Source organism: Styela clava, chromosome 13 (genome assembly GCF_964204865.1).
Source record: "Styela clava chromosome 13, kaStyClav1.hap1.2, whole genome shotgun sequence".
Lineage (NCBI taxonomy): Eukaryota > Metazoa > Chordata > Ascidiacea > Stolidobranchia > Styelidae > Styela > Styela clava.
In genome coordinates, this window is record NC_135262.1 from 10,391,220 (window position 1) to 10,407,934 (window position 16,715).

The window sequence follows — 16,715 nt, forward strand, 5'->3', positions numbered from 1 at the left end:
CACGTACATGTGCATCCACGACGATCCAAGGACATATTTAAACACTAAACGGCATGTAGTGCTTTTATGGTCACTAGATTAAATTACTGATACAAAACAATCATTTTACATAACATTCATTCCACCAGAATTTACCTCAATGCGAAAAAACTGCGATTGTTTGCCCTCAGAGAGTTTTCGAAATCGTGGCGAGGCTTCCCTTATAAAATAGATGCTGCTTAGTTAACGCTGTGATACTTCCAACATATACAATTACTACTGAGCAACACTTCAATTCCCAATAGAAAATAAAAAAAATTAGTTTCACTAGAGCATAAAATTATTAACTCATATCTTTTTGTTTAAAAAAAAAACAAAAAAAAAAAAAAAAACTGGCGGCTCAAGAGGATTTTCACACAACCCATAGGTTGTGAACCACTGTCTTGAATAACTAGCACGACATAGATATTTCTATCGCCATGTATAGGATCATAACTTGCAATGTGCGTAAAATATCGCGACTGTAACAAAAATTACAGCTCTCAATTTCGAATAAATAATTTATTACTAACACAGTTATTGACTGGTGAAAATTGTTATATTTTAAAATAAGTAAAGAACACAGACTCATTACAAAACTGCACGCAATTTATTTGTACGTCTGTCCGTTAACTCAGTTCAGAACAAAAGTCCACCAAAAAGAAGAAAAGCAACTTACCACTATACCATTGTGACGTTTCAATACAGCACAAGAGCAGATAAATTAAACAAGCTCAAAGTGTAAGTTCAAATATAATATATAACAAAAATGACTGTGAGTGCGACTATTCAATGTGTGCGAATGTATTCAGTGCAAAAACTTATGGTGCAAAGTTCTATGCGTGAAAATGTTCATGAGTGCAATGAAAAAGGCAAAGTTTAGTCCTCCACTTACCCAAATATTTACAACTAATAGCACAGCATGAGGTATGCGGAATCACGGTTGAAGCATATCGCAAGTAAAGGCACAGTATAAAATCAATCACAAACATGAAGCAGAAGCACAATATATCCCAAAACACTGATCACAGAACACGAAGCAAGTATGAAGGTAATCGTTAATATTTAATTTCATACCCAACGCTAGGGTGACCATATTTCCAAACCCGAAAACGAGGACACCTCGTTTGGTAGAACAAAATTTCACATGTGCCTGAGATATACATTATATATCTATATTATTATATATCTAGATAATTTAGGATTAAAAATAGAAATAACAATAGACGAAGTAACGACAATGCAATAATGCATTCTCCTTTTGTCAACGAGCAACTGTAGCCGCAAGTACTACAGGGGTGGCGACTCCTCTACGGCCCATGGGCCGTGGCCACGGCGGCACAATGTACTGGGTCTACTGACATAATTTACAGCTAAAATCGAAATTCACCAAATTGCTGAGAACAAGATGAAATGACCTGAAGATAATCGCAGAACAACACGATTTTTACGTGATAAACAAGTATGCATTTAACCTAGAGATGTGGTTCTAAACTTTTGCGGGTCTGCCAAATCTCAAACGCCATTGTGCTAGCTCCAGTTGAGCCCCATTCAACGGTTGAAATTACTGGATTAGGAGCGCAATTAGAACTTCACAATAGAGAAGCTAGTTTTGTGAATGGTTATAGAAAATGATAATTGTGGTGTAACCTTAGATATCAATATGCAGCGTGGAAATAGTCATTGTTGTGTCACAATGATGCTGGTAGCAATAATATTTTGTTGTATAAAAATTGCACTTTTAAGATCGGGAAGATGACACGACATCTCAGAAATTTTGTTAGCTCAGTCATTTCTCAAACTGCATTGGAATGTGGATTAAAAAGTTTTTTTTTATAGACTTTTGCAGGAATTGACATAGTCTACCTTATGACCTAGCGTTATTTTGAGGCCGTCCAGTACGGATGATAATTTAGCAAAGCTCTAATGAAATATTTGTTGCCACAAATGTATTACTTAGTGAAACTAATAACGTCTTGTACCTATATCAATTTATATACACTTATTTCCTACATTCAACCTGTTCGTAAAACTGAGCTATAATTTTTTAGTAGATTAGAAATGAGGTGTTGAGCACGAAATAACTGGTTTGTCATAACAACCTAACTAAGGTATTTCCAACGCTTTTTTGTATTCGAGGTTCATTAAGGTTTTATTGACATATCAATGCATTGCTTACTTACTTTTACTTACTAAATTTTTTAACCCATCAAAAAATGTTGAATATGCCGTGAATAAATTTCAAATATTTAATCCCTTGGAAAAAGGAGGACATTTTGACCTCTTAGAGCGTCCTCGGAGGACATAACATTTTTAACGAAAAAGGAGGACAAATCCTCCAAAAGGAGAACGTATGGTCACCCTATCCAACGCAGAAGTCTGACCCATCTTGACATCTCAGTATCTCGCGGCAGTCACATTTCAATCGATCAACTGAAATTCTACAATTTACAAACAGAAGGAATGGGTATGATCGAAGAAACAGTCTTGCAATTAATTTCCATTTTGCCCTCAAACATATGCAACATACAGCCACGTTCCTGAAAATAATCTATACATACCAAACCATACGTTACATTCAAACCAGCAAACCATATCTTTCTACATAGTAGGCTACAAAAACAGAATCAATGCGAACCTCAAACCAATCACACCAGAATAAGTCTGATTGGCGGTTCGAAAACAGTCATCACAGGCTATCGAATCAGAATTTTCAGCTTCGATCGGCGATGATATAAAAAACATAATCAATGTGTGCAAAAGTACTCCCAGTAACAATAAGAATATGTCATCAACAACAACAGAGGACCGTCATGCTACTGTATTAATAAGAGCATGACATTCTTTCCCGTAGTATCATCACAACTTTCATTCTATTCTTCAACGTCACGGAGTTGCCGTTATGAACTCGGTCAGAGATAAAAGATCAAAGATCCGAATAAGTTCAATATAGTACAATTTAAATCAATCAACTATTAGGAATCAGATGTATTCGGTATCGATGAAGAATGAGACCGAGTTATCCCCTTGAATGTAGATCCATTTAATAGTAATGATGTTTACATCAGTTTTTCATTTTGAGCCGAAAGTCTTTGGTATTGTGGTCTGTACGTCTATGATACCTTGCTATATATGTTCCAGCAGGAAGACAATTTTGCTCCGGATCTGACAACGATTAACTTAAATTGTGGCTTTATGTGTTTTTATTTTTATTTCTGAATAAAATTTATACTTATACTCATGTATTTATTATTTATATGAAGAGAAAAATAAGCCAACTTGAAAATTCTACACAAAAATGTTATCTCAATTGATTTATAAGTTACTCCTATTGAATATAACTCAATTTTTCTTAATTGGTTTAATGGAAAAATGTGCTTATTTGAAACTAAATACTCATCCATAAATATTTCTGACTCTCATTTGGTATGAAGTTGTCAAGTTTATGGAATAATAACGTGAAATGGACATGTGTGCTACCACAAAATCTGAAACTTTGAGTTATCATCTCTTCTATTTTAAGAAGACGTTCAATGAAGAACCCAATATGACAGTACGGAAAAGTTTTCTTTCCTAATAAAACAATATTGTCTATTATATGCCATTTACAAAATGCTTTTAGATCAGACAATCAAAAACTGACCAAAATTATTGAAATTGAAATCAATAAAATTCGTATGTTATATATATAAAGATTCGTTTGTTCGCCAGATTTTAAATTAGAAGTTGCTTTTTAAACATTATATAAATATATCGAATTTATTCCCGTTTCCACATTATTAGATCTAAATGAAGCATACAGTATTGTGTAATTAAAGTATATTGGATGATGGAAAAATAGCCATTAAAAAGCAGCTATACTTATTTCAGCATCATCGATTTGCAAATTGTATTATGATGAATTAATCGTTTACTCCAACATTATATTTGTTTGTATCAAAAAAGGATTCGTTTTTACAAACCAGTCTTTTTCTAATCGTTATTAAAACTGTGAGGTACAAATTAAATTTTTTATAATTTCCAATTGAGAGATGAACCTGCATATTACATTGAAATGCTAGGGATTAATTTATAAAAATATATAATAGTATGGTGAGCTTTTGACAACATGATTATTTCCAAATCATTTTTGTATTGAACACAACCTGGTAGTTTTACTCAATTTATATATATAAACAGCATTCATCTGATATCGAACTGAGAGATGTACGGCTCTTTGAATAGTTCATTCTTTGCTACGGTAGGTTATGTTAGGTATTTGTTCCTTCTATAAGAGAGGCGATAACATTTAATTCTCCTTAAATCTGGCTATGACAAACGCAGAACCGCACAATAAAGATAAAATATTATCAAAATAGAAAAATTCGAGCTTTGACATCAAAATCCAATTTTTAATATCGTTTCTGATTGTATCTAAATGTGTGTTTGCGAATTGTTATATTTCACTTTAAATACATTTAACGTTGTTTAGTCAATCGAAGATAACAATATAACTGTTTTGGTCATTTCCTACTCCTTAAATAAATTTGGAATGTTTTTTGGAAGATAGAACACTTTTTAGTTAATTGTCTACTGTCTGTAGTATTATTTTTAGCTGAACTGCGTTTAGAGCGATAAAATCTTACAATGAAGTCTACATATTTTGCGCTGCTCCTGTTTCTCATCCTTGTTATGATGAATGAAAATTCAATGGAGCATCTGACGTTCCTCAAGGAGTAGGAGGAGGCAGAGAAGACAAGTAAATCAAATAGATTTCATTTTTAGTTTGCAAAATTTATTTTAGCGAAGATACAGTTTTTTTTTTAATTCAAAATAATTCGAAAAGACCTCTATTTCTATAAAGCGTGCCATTATGACGTAGATCTTCCTCAATATATAGCGCATTGATTCAGAATGCCATTCATATTCAAATCTACAAAACAGACTCCATACGTCTCAAAAACCTATTCGTCTACAAAATGTGTTATTTCAAACTTTTTATAGAAGTTGGAAAAGACTATAAATACCGGTGCATATAGATACTGAACTCTCCGTCGATCTACTAGATTGGAAAATGATTTTGATTTATTTACAATAGAGTATAGATTCTTGCTTTTCTGTAAAACCTCCATTCTGGCAGTCATTTTTCTAGCGGTTTTTCAATAAATATTGGCTTATGTGTCGCCGATTTACAGCGGTTTGCTAGTCTAGTTATGAGTTTATTGATTCTAATTCATTTCATCACAGTGGTCAATCGACACATAATGGTGGAGGTGGATCATGGGGAAGAAAGAAACGATCTTTGGTTGAAGAAAACTATCCAGGTGCTTGTTTTTGACTTTTCGAAACTGGAATATGGGTAGCGAATATGAACTTAAATATATATATCTAATATATTATAAACTTGATTAGTATTAAAATAGAAATTTATTAAAGTTCAAAATCGAGTCAGTATATATGGGAATAAAACAGTTTCTTATTTTATTTTAGAGGATGACTCACCAGTTCGCGAACATCTTGGATGATGAAATCACTCAACAAAATCTCTATAGTTCGCCTCATATTTATTTATTTATATTGATAGTATGTTCACAATGAATTTTATGCTTTTGCATTATAATAAATATTTATTCATAGTGATCAAGTTTTTGTTTCTTTGTCCAGCCAGGTACAGCACTTTGCATGAATCACAAAACCTTAAAGAGTGTCATACATACAAAACTGAGCTTCTACGCCGCAAATGTTATCAACCTATAATGACAGAAAACCTTAACATTGAGTCGCTGTGATGAACATAAACAGAAAGCCCATTATTTTTTCTACGATTTAATAAACAAGAGAGCGATGCTAAAATATATGTACACGAATTCCAAAACAAAGTACTTTGCGTAACATACCCACCGATATTTATTAATCTACTAGTTTCGCATGGTGTCAAATTGGAAACGGCGTTTAAAACCCGTGTTCCCGAGAAAAATAAAGGTATAGCGAAATTTTGATGAAATATCAGTTTTCATAGGATTCATAGGAAATTTAGAAATAAATAAAAATAATAGCCTATTATCGAAAAATACAATCTTCACCAACTGAAAATTTCGAAGCAATTGTTTCATTATAAAATGAGAAAAGCGGTTTTTTTCATACCAACTGAGGAAAATATCAACACGATCAACAACAACATAATAGCAAAACGATCTGTCGGTCCACTTCGTATCCAATTAGATATTACCAGTATACATACAGTAAGATACTAACGAGTACGTGTCTGAATGAAACATGAAGATTTCGATCGTCTTATTCGTCTCTACTTCCACCTGCATAGGCCGTTTGTCGAGCTTCAAAGCTCTAACCGATCGGCAATAAATCCATCTTGCTCAATCAGCAAACATCATTGTGGTGGTTAAATAAACGATATAAAATTTTTACGTTTTATTTATTTTTTGAATAAAATTTATATCTCCGTGTTTTTGTTATTTAAATATTATTATTTAATTAAATTCTATCTGTAAAATGTTTTAAATCAGACAATCAAAAACTGACGGAAATAACTGAAAATGAAATCAATGAATAATGCAATCGCTACATGTGTAACTCTTCCGGTTTGTTTATTTGTCCGCTTTTAAATTAGAAGTTGTCATTTTTATCCTTATATAAATATAATAAATTTATTCCTAAATGGAGCATAGGAACACCCTGAAATTAAAGTATATTGAATGAAGTAAAAATAATATATAATTAAAAAGCAGCTTTACTTATATCGACCTTCAGCATCATCGATTCGCAATTTGTATCATGATGAAATATGATTTACTTTAACATTATATTTATGTTTATCAAGAAAAGGATTCGTTTTACAACCTAGTCTTTTTCTAATCATTCTTACAACTGTGAGGTACAAATTAAATTTTGAATCATTTTCTATTGAGAGATAAAGCTGCATATTACATTGAAATAGTAGGGATTAATTTGTACAAACATATGATGAGTATGACGAGCTGCTGACAACATGATAATTTCCAAATCATTTATGTATTGAACACAACCTGGTAATTTTACGCAATTTATGTATATAAACAGCTTTCAGCTGATATGGAACTGGGAGGTGTACGGTTCTTCGAATAGTTCATTCTTTGTTACGGTAGGTTATGTTAGATATTTGTTCCTTCTATGAGAGAGGCGATAACGTTTAATTCTCTTTGAAGTCTGGCTATGACAAAAGCAGAGCCGCGCAGTAGAAATTAACCTAACAATATTCTCAAAATAGGGCACTTTGTGCTTTAACATCAAAATCCAATTTCTAATACCGTTTCTGATTGTATCTGAATATGTGTTTTTTTGAACTGTTATATTCCACCTTGGAACATTTAACGATGTTCAGTCAATCGAAGCTAACAATAAAACTCTTCTGGAAATTTACTACCCCTCAAATAAATTTAGAATGTATTTCTGGAAAATAGAACACTTTTAAGTTAATTGTCTATGTAGTCTTATTTTTAGCTGAACTGCGTTTAGAGCGATAAAATCTTACAATGAAGACTATATATTTTGCGCTGCTCCTGTTTCTCATCCTTGTTATAATGGATGAAAATTCAATGGTAGCATCTGACGTTCCTCAAGGAGGAGGAGACAGTGACGAGAAGTAAATCGAATATATTTTATTTTCAGTTTGTAAAATGTACTCCGGCGACAATACATTTTTTTTTAATTTGAAATAATTTGTTGTTCAAACTGCTGCTCGTGATCAGCGCATTTGCAATAGAATCTTTGAAAAGACTTGTATATTTCAAATAAAAATAACTGATTGTTTACGAATTGGCGTTTATTCAGCGTGTAATTACGACTTACTGTTTTTTTTAAACATTTCTATAGGAATCGGAAAAACTATAAATACCGATGCAATGGGGTACATATAGATACTAAACTCTCTGTCGATCGCAGACTAGCGGATAATTTATTTGCAATAGAGTATAGATTCTTGCTTTTCTACAAAACTCCTATTCTGGCAGTGATTTTTTTAGCGGTTTTTTGATAATTATTGGCTCCTATGTGTCGTGGATTTACAGCAGTTTGCTAGTGTAGTTATGAAACTTATTGATTCTAATTCATAATTTCATCACAGTGGTCAATCGACACATAATGGTGGAGGTGGATCGTGGGGAAAAAGGAAAAGATCCTTAGTTGAAGAAAACTATTCAGGTGCTTTTTATTTGACTTTTTGAAATTTGAATATGGGTAGCGAATATGAACTCAAATATATATCTAATATATTATAAACTTGATTAGAAGAGAAATTTAATATAAAGTTCAAAATCGAGTCAGTATATATGGCAATAAAACAGTTTCTTATTCTTATTTTAGAGGATGACTCACCAGTTCGCGAACATCTTGGATGATGAAATCACTCAACAATATAATCTCTATAGTTCGACTCATATTAATTTATCTGCGATTAAAGTACGTGTACAACGCATTTTATGATTTTTTATTATTATAAATATTTATCCATAGTGGTCAAGTTTTTGTTTCTTTGTCTAGCCAAGTACAGCACTTCGCAAAACCTTAATATAAGCAAGCACGCATATTCCGCTTTCCCTGATTGTGAGCGGTTGTAATATAGCGAAGTAATATGTTATTCCAGTCTGTAATGCTGGTAGCAGAAAGTAACGAACTGGTAACAAGTATTGTTGAAGTATGAAAACGCTCCAACCTTCTCCGCATCGCTTTGTTATAATTTGCTTGAAACTCAAGACTCCTGGGTTGAGAAACACTGCTTTGGACAAACTATTTCGCTCGCTCTTTTCGGCTATGTTAGTAAAATTTGGAATTTAGTCGCAGTACGCAGCATTTTTTTTAAATGTTCATCTAACTAAATAATACAACATTCAAGCCTAACCACCCTAAATCCTCAACCACTGTAGAACAGTGACATCAGTATTGTAACCAACATTGTGCGCATACGTTCTTTGTATAGTCCAGCGGATAAGAGGTAAAATCATGCACTTTTGGATGCAAGCATGAAACTTGGCACACATGTACAGTAGCATCCCCTGGTCAATTTTGGATATGGGGCCATCCAAGAAAATACCTCGTTGCCATGGAAACGAGGCATCATCCGTATTGCTATTAAAAGAAAATAAACATTACTTTAGGAAAGGATATTTTCAATATAAGTAAACCGATGTGTATATAAGAAGTAAAAAATATGATCAGAAGTGCATTTTGACACTTTCCCTTGATAAAAGAATTTATGTTATTGTCATGGATCACAAATTAAGCTACATTTACTTTCAAAATGTAATTCCTTTTGTGCTCAATCAACTGCCATCGCCAATGGTATACTTTCGGATTACTGTTATCTTGAAGCTATCATATCGTCATCATATATATTGATAAAGATAAATTCATTCTTTTAACTCTGGCATTAGTATCTCAGTCAGATAAAAACGGAAAACTTGCATTACATTCCAGCTCAAACTCGGCTGGAATCGTTGATTATTCTAATCTATATCTAACGTCGCCTTATGTCAGTGCTACAAAAAGAAATAAATAGAAAACGATTGAATTAATTATATTTTCCAAAAATATATTCCACAAAGACTCCCCAATAACTAGTGGGGGCAATTTTACTATTTAGATATATACTCCTGCACTTTTGGATGCAAGCATGAAACTTGGCATTCATGTGCAGTAGCAATTTTACAATGTCAGTCGTTATTTCCGCAATCCCCACCACAGAAACATAGTGGTGTACATGCTAAATCAGCACGGAAACATTTGCAGCGAGCAGCACAACCTCTCTTGCAGCCACAATGAATCAGCCCTGTGCAAATTTTTGCTGCTTCAGGGATAGTCATCCATCTTGGTAAAAATATGTCTCCTACTTTTTCCCATCCCCATCTCTGTCCATCAGGTAAAGTTTGTGAAACCTCTGTTGCTTTGCTCCAAATAAACACACCTTTAGTGATGAGTAATTGATTAAATATCTCACAAAAATTCGGCTTTGCATATTATTCATTATTTCTCTGTTAATTACTTTCAACATGTTGCTTTCCAAAATATAAAGTTATTGGACACGTAGTGGACAGTTTCACTATTATGTTGTTGTTAGAATTTTTCTTCCTGTTGTTGTTGTTACCTTTATAAAAAAAATCGATTGCTTTGAAAATTTCAGTGGTTAAATATTATATTTTTCGCCAGAAGGCTATTACTTTTATATATTCCTAAATTTTCTGTGAATCATATGAGAACTGATATTTCATACAAAATTTTGCGGTTTTGAATCCGCCAAGCGTGACAACGTTTCCGCACATAAGGGAGCTACCTGAAAATCATTTTAAAACGCTCTTTAGAAAAAGACGTTTTACGAAAAAGACACTTCTACTGCAAGAAATATATTATGTTCTATATTCTCTGCTTTTCCGACAACCATGGCCAATGAACTCAGACTTCTGCATGATGTAACAAATAAAATTTGATCAGCTGTAGACGGTCGGATGAATCTCACATCTACTGCTCGCTTTTGCGTTGAGTTGGGTAGCCCTTCCTTCGTCTTTTTTAGTTATCAGTAGTTAAGTTATTCTAAGACAATGTTAAAAAGCATAAGTAAGCTATTAAGCAATTGTAAATCCTTACCTTGAATAACAGTCTTATTTGAGCACTAGCTCATGAATCGTTGTTAAATAGATACCGTACGGTTGCTTCAAGGAAGGCTAGACCTAGAGAGATATGTCATAAATAACGATTTTTTCATGCTTGTATGGGAGGTTTATGACTAATTTAATAACAATTCTTGAGTATTCAGCAGACTTATACTCCTATATAGGCTAGAGCATCTTTGATTCAAAAATAATGGCCGTTTGTGTAATGCACGTTTATGAGAAAGAGGGGAAAGTAACCAATTTTACTGGACATTCCAGACTGTGAGATTGGTCGAGATTCAGTGTAGATGGAGTATAGCATGCGAACACTGCAGGACTGTAGTACATCAGATAAAGAAGAAGTCTTTAAGAAAACTGTAACGGTATATAAGAATCATATCAATTGTAAACAGTTTAAATAGGCTTTTCATATTAAAATACATGGCATTCTTCTGCACCTGATGAGAATGAGGATTTCGAAAGCAATTAAAAAGCAATTGTTTTTTTCTCAGACATCTGTTGGCGTCAAAAGTCCTGTTTCTATAAATATTATTGCTTTTGTTTCAAATACACAACCACATAAACTGAAAAATGACTAATTGAAATATTTCTGTTCACATGTTATGCACACACTGTATTCCTTTTTATTTTCTTGACTTTTCCATGTAAATTTCTCAGTGAGAAATAACCGATTTATTTGTTATTTGTACTCACGATGTTCCTGGGGTTATTGATTTTCGAGGAATCTCTTTATATCCAATTTTGCATTTGGAATTTTGAAGCATGTTTTACAAAAAAAAAATGTGCAACTTTCGTTATTGGGAACAAGCTGTAGTGCGTTCAGTATGTGCATTTTCATTCAAAACTAAAGACTTATTCAGTTACCACATGTGCGCTACAAAGTTCACTTCCTGGGCGTTTTTCATGGGGTTCGTCTCACGGCCTATTTGTTTTAGATTTCGTGTCCATATATTTGAGCATCTCTCTCTTGTATTTCTGTAGTTATTGGAGTGAACATACATTGATTTAGTCTTTGATGGTGATTATGCACGTCTATGTACTTACATGTTTTAATCTTCTCTGCTTCTGTTGGTTTGCACCGTTCGAGAAAAGAATTATAACATCTAGATAATGTATAAAATTAAAACCATGCTTAATATTTTCCGTCTTCATTGTTATGTTGTGAAAGGATTCTTTTGTTTATTACAGGCGTGGGAATATCGATAAGATGACTCAATCATGTACCACTTCACAAACCACGGACATTCGGTTATCAGCCCTAATTAGTCGCGAGATTAGCCAGGTAAACTAGTTTAAATACGGGGACAGTGATCGGGAGGTTATTAATGGCCCTTCGTATATTGCACCAATGGCCGAGTTGTTTGATGTAATTAGACCTACTTACATAACAGATCTTAGGTTTCTGACCTCTCGGAGTAATTCCGAGAAAAGCACCCTTTGATCAATAACAGAATAGCTAAATTACAAATCAACAAAAATTGTTCCCCAGAATACAAATCTATTTGTAATATCAGAAGTAATAAAAGTACATAAACAATCTCAATCTTAACTTTGCCAATATTTTTTTTAAGCTGAACCATATAAGTATAAAAACTCGTACTTAGTAGAATACCAATATTTTTAATTGATTTATCCTTGCAATAAACTGGTAAGACGAGCTACAATATTAGCACGACAAACAAAAACCCACAAATCCTTTAGGTTGAATTATTTAATGAAACGTTCACTCGAGAATAATGTTACGAGAATACATTTAGGAACGCTGCAATTCCCATGAATTAATCCAAAATAAACAAACACACAATCCAGAATGTCAAACGAAAAGTGCTCCAAGTGCTCAAACTAAACGGTGCTAGTTGGTCGTGTAACAGGTTAACATTAATAGGCGAAACGGGCAAGCGACAATTCTTCTGATAACGTCATGATAATAGCCATGTTACAGATTTGTTTCGCGGACCCTCCGAAAGAGCTTCACCGACCCCAAAAGGTCCCCAGTTTGGGAACCACTGAATTAACCGTATACATATAGAAAAATACTAACCAGTACGTCCATAAATAAAACATGAAGTTTTCGATCGTCTTCACCTGTATAGGCCGTTCGTTGAGCTTCAAATATCCAAAACCTATCGGCAATAAATCCATCTTGACCTTGGGGGTGTAATGACGTTGACCGTATTAGTATTTATTTACGCCTTGACTCAATGATAGCCAGAACAAATCACGTGGCAAATCTTAACGGTGACATCTTCATTCAAAATCAGAAAACATCATGGGGACCAACTTTGAAAATATAGAATTTGAAAATATAAAAGTTCTAAATTCTAAAAGAAATATTTTCAATTGCTGAAATTTTAAAAGCAATCTGAACACTCTTCTGAAAAGTTTTTCGTCCTAATAATTTAGCCAAATAATCCACTTTGTGTCTGATCACAACGATTTCTTGCAATGATAATTAAACGTCTGATATATTTCTATTATATTTTCATCGACCACACTTAAATAATTGCAGGTTGAAAACAGAAGTTTCTTTCAAAAAATAACGCGAGACTAACCACTAGGCTAAACATCATAGTTGCATGGAGCAGTAGAAAGCTGGGTCGCTCAATACCAAGGCAGGTGTAAGAAATAAGCAAAACCAAGTAACAAACATTTCGGTATATGTTAGAGTGGTTCAACGGGAATAGGAGTGAAACTTACATACCCACGACTTGATCTTTACGTTTTAGCTCGGGGATGATTATCAAAAAAATATTTGTAATTTGACTGATATTCACATCGAAATTCAGAAGGCTCAGATTTTAGTAAATACGAATAGTAACGTCACTACAATTTGGGTATTCAGTAATTGATCAACGTAGAAAGTTAGTTAAATTGATTATTACCCCAGTTCGAACGGAGTCACTTTGCAACTCCAATATGTGAGTCAACCCCAATATGAGAGCCACTTGTCTGCACACTCAAGAGATAAGTGGACAGGATAATTTCATGCTAACGAATTCGTTTACATAGTTATTATCAAGTTTATTTGTTTTAACCAGCAAAATGAATAATAGAAAAATAGAATATTTAATTGCAAATTTTACAAAATGGTCGGCTATATTTTAAGTAAAAATTGTTCAATAACTGTTCATTGCACCTTTTTATCGGATATTTTCAAGTCCCTAAAAACATTTCTTAGTTGCGACAAAATGACATAGCCTGGGCCACTACGCAAAATACTCCAATTGTTCAAAATGAAATACAAGATAAAGATATTTCTTAACTTCCATTAGTGCATTTCAAATTTCCATAAATTGGCAACGTCTGTTGGTAAGCTCCTATGTTTAATCCCTTGATAACAGTAATGATTCGCTTTGCAAAGACGCTACTTTGATTTGACGATACGGGTGATTTGAATATAATTGCCTACTTGTACTTAATATTATGAGGAAATTATACACTTATGATAAATAATATACTAATGGAAAACACAGTCTTTGAACTATTATAGTTCGGCTGCTGTCTTTAATCAAATTAAAATAATAGGACCGCGAGGAGGATCGATAGATCAGTTATCATAAAGTATAATATAAATTTATTTATGGAATTAGAATACCTAAAGCTAGGTACTGTAATTGTATTTGGTTTTGTAAATAAACTTCTACTCAAACCAATCATTTATGTTTGAATCGAAATCAAAGTAATACATATATATATAGTATGGATTTAGGCTTGCACGTAATTTACAGATTTACAGAATTACGGAATTATTTCGAGTTACGGAAGGAAACAACAATATGACGGGATTTCCCGCGATCCGGTAAAAATCAGCAATATGACGACGGAAGAGAAATTGCGAAATGAACCAACGCAACTTCGTCTTTTCGGCATCGGTAAAGCGATTGAGACGGCAGAGAAACAACAATATGACGGGATTTCCCGCGATCCGGTAAAATTCCTTTGCGGACCGTTGACGGTTGGGAACCACTGTTTTAGAAAACTAAAATCGAATCCAGAATCCTATTCTATTTTTATAGTTACCCGTATTTAAATAGTGGGATTTCTCCACCACAATGCATGATTAAAATTTAAAAAAAAAGAAGCTAAATTGTAGCCTAAATGTTTATTGTATAACTATCTTTGTGCAGTATTTAATTGAAAATGTCCTGATCATTGGATTATATTTAACCAAGGCAACGAGATTTAAGAATTTCGACGATCGTTTTTTTGTTTTTAACAGTTCAATATTCTCAATTTAACTACTATCAAATATCAAGTAGGAGCCAGTGTGTTTATTCTGTGCGAGAACCATTTTCAATTACAAAACCTTGATGTTCTGTTACCGGTTTTATATCAGTCCGGACTTGTCCTTGCTCAATATGTTTTCCACAATGCCTCGCAATATTTCGGCCAAATATGATTAACTGTTTTTACCAAATGCGGCAACTTATTTTGATTCTTGAATACCACCGACACTCGACCAAATTTGTGCAATCTCGGCCGATAGGATCGTCGACTTGAGTTAGAAAAATAAGTTAATTTTTTCATGAGTGCAAAATATATGTCACAATATGCATTTTTTGCGATATAACTTTGTATTTTCGGAAAAGGCATGTCATATAAGTACGGTATTTAAATTATGCGCAAATATTTAATATTTGATCTAAATTTGTCGCAAATAATGTTACAACATTTAGGCCGCGAAATGATTTAATGTAAAATGAAGCATGGTAATCGGAATAACGTCAATAAGTTGGCATCAATAATTATTATAAAATGCTGACTAGGTAGTAAAGTCGAATAATGTTAAAAACGGTGCAATAACAACGGACGCCGCTTCCAAGACGTTTCCGTTGAATGAAAACATTCTCGATAGAAACTTGTGCGTGATTGTTTTCATCACTCATCATCGTAACGTGTTGCCGTAAACGCCTTTACGTTTGTGTTATTTTCTCTAAAACGAAAATTTTCCACAAATTTGTTCCACGATAACGATGACAATTATTTTATTTTTGTACGCGCACGGAATTGTGAATCTGGTAAATACGTTCATCGGCGGCGAGTTTCTAAAGACAACGCAACTTTTTGATTGAAAAGCGGCAATTTAAAATACTGAAAATAAAACCGCAAACAATATAAGTTTTATTGAGGCCCGCGAAAATGTATAAAACGCTTTTCTAGGCTGTGAAAATCGCAAAATTTCGTGGGCCTACCGTACACATTATGTTTGGTCGGGCGTTTAGAAACATATCGTCACGAATTGAGGGTGGGATTTGCCTGATTATTCATTACTTTAAATTGTCATCGAATATTTTCGTGTTAACATTATACAAGGTTTGCAACGCAACTTTTTCCCGGGTTGTGAGGATGTATATAATATAATTAATCTAAAGTATATTCAATCAATTTTATTGTGATGAAATAAATTTTACTCTGAGATGTTACAGCAGATTTATGGATTTTTCAAACGGTTTTATCTAAAAATAATCAGAGTGTCAGCATTTCGATTGAGCGGAGTCACTGTTAACAAGTAGGCCTACATCTAAATATTTGCCGAATTCGCAAAATACGGATCTGAACATTATTTAATCGGGCAGTTTACCACACGTTTTTATTCTTATGATCGCGGATTGCAATGGTATATAAGAGTGGTGAGGATTTTATTTTGTCGACGCAACCGCAGGTTAAATTGAAGACAATTAAATTATTAAAGCAAGACATTTTAAATATGCCCGTTTCGGTCACGAATTGACAGATCGCTGTGGACCGAATAATAATGTTTTTTTTTGACGTAAGAAGAAGCAACCGCGAGTTACGTTGGACACATTAAATTGATATATAAAGATATTTTAGAATCTCGTAGTTGTCATGGATTGAATATTTTATGTAACAGGATGATCATTATACGCTGAAAAGACGGCTCTTTTAACGAGCGCGGAATCGCGGTGGGTGTTACAGGCGGCAATGGGAATTTCCGATTTCGAAAATCCTGGCTGCGCGGCTGGCGGTGGTGGTCATCTATTCTCTATTAATTTATTTCTAATTTCAAACACAACAATATGTTACACATATTAACAATAT

The 16,715-nt window shown here is 33.5% G+C and overlaps 2 long non-coding RNA genes across 2 annotated transcripts; both read left to right on the forward strand.

The window, feature by feature from the left end:
• Nucleotides 1-4,295: 4,295 nt before the first annotated feature.
• LOC144431307 (uncharacterized) lies at nucleotides 4,296-5,637 on the forward strand. Its single transcript, XR_013479934.1, has 3 exons — nucleotides 4,296-4,756; nucleotides 5,245-5,321; nucleotides 5,488-5,637. It is a non-coding gene; the product is annotated as an uncharacterized LOC144431307 (long non-coding RNA).
• Nucleotides 5,638-7,116: 1,479 nt separating this feature from the next.
• On the forward strand, nucleotides 7,117-8,507 carry LOC144431306 (uncharacterized). The gene is made up of 4 exons (XR_013479933.1): nucleotides 7,117-7,135; nucleotides 7,483-7,636; nucleotides 8,117-8,193; nucleotides 8,356-8,507. It is a non-coding gene; the product is annotated as an uncharacterized LOC144431306 (long non-coding RNA).
• Nucleotides 8,508-16,715: the final 8,208 nt, after the last annotated feature.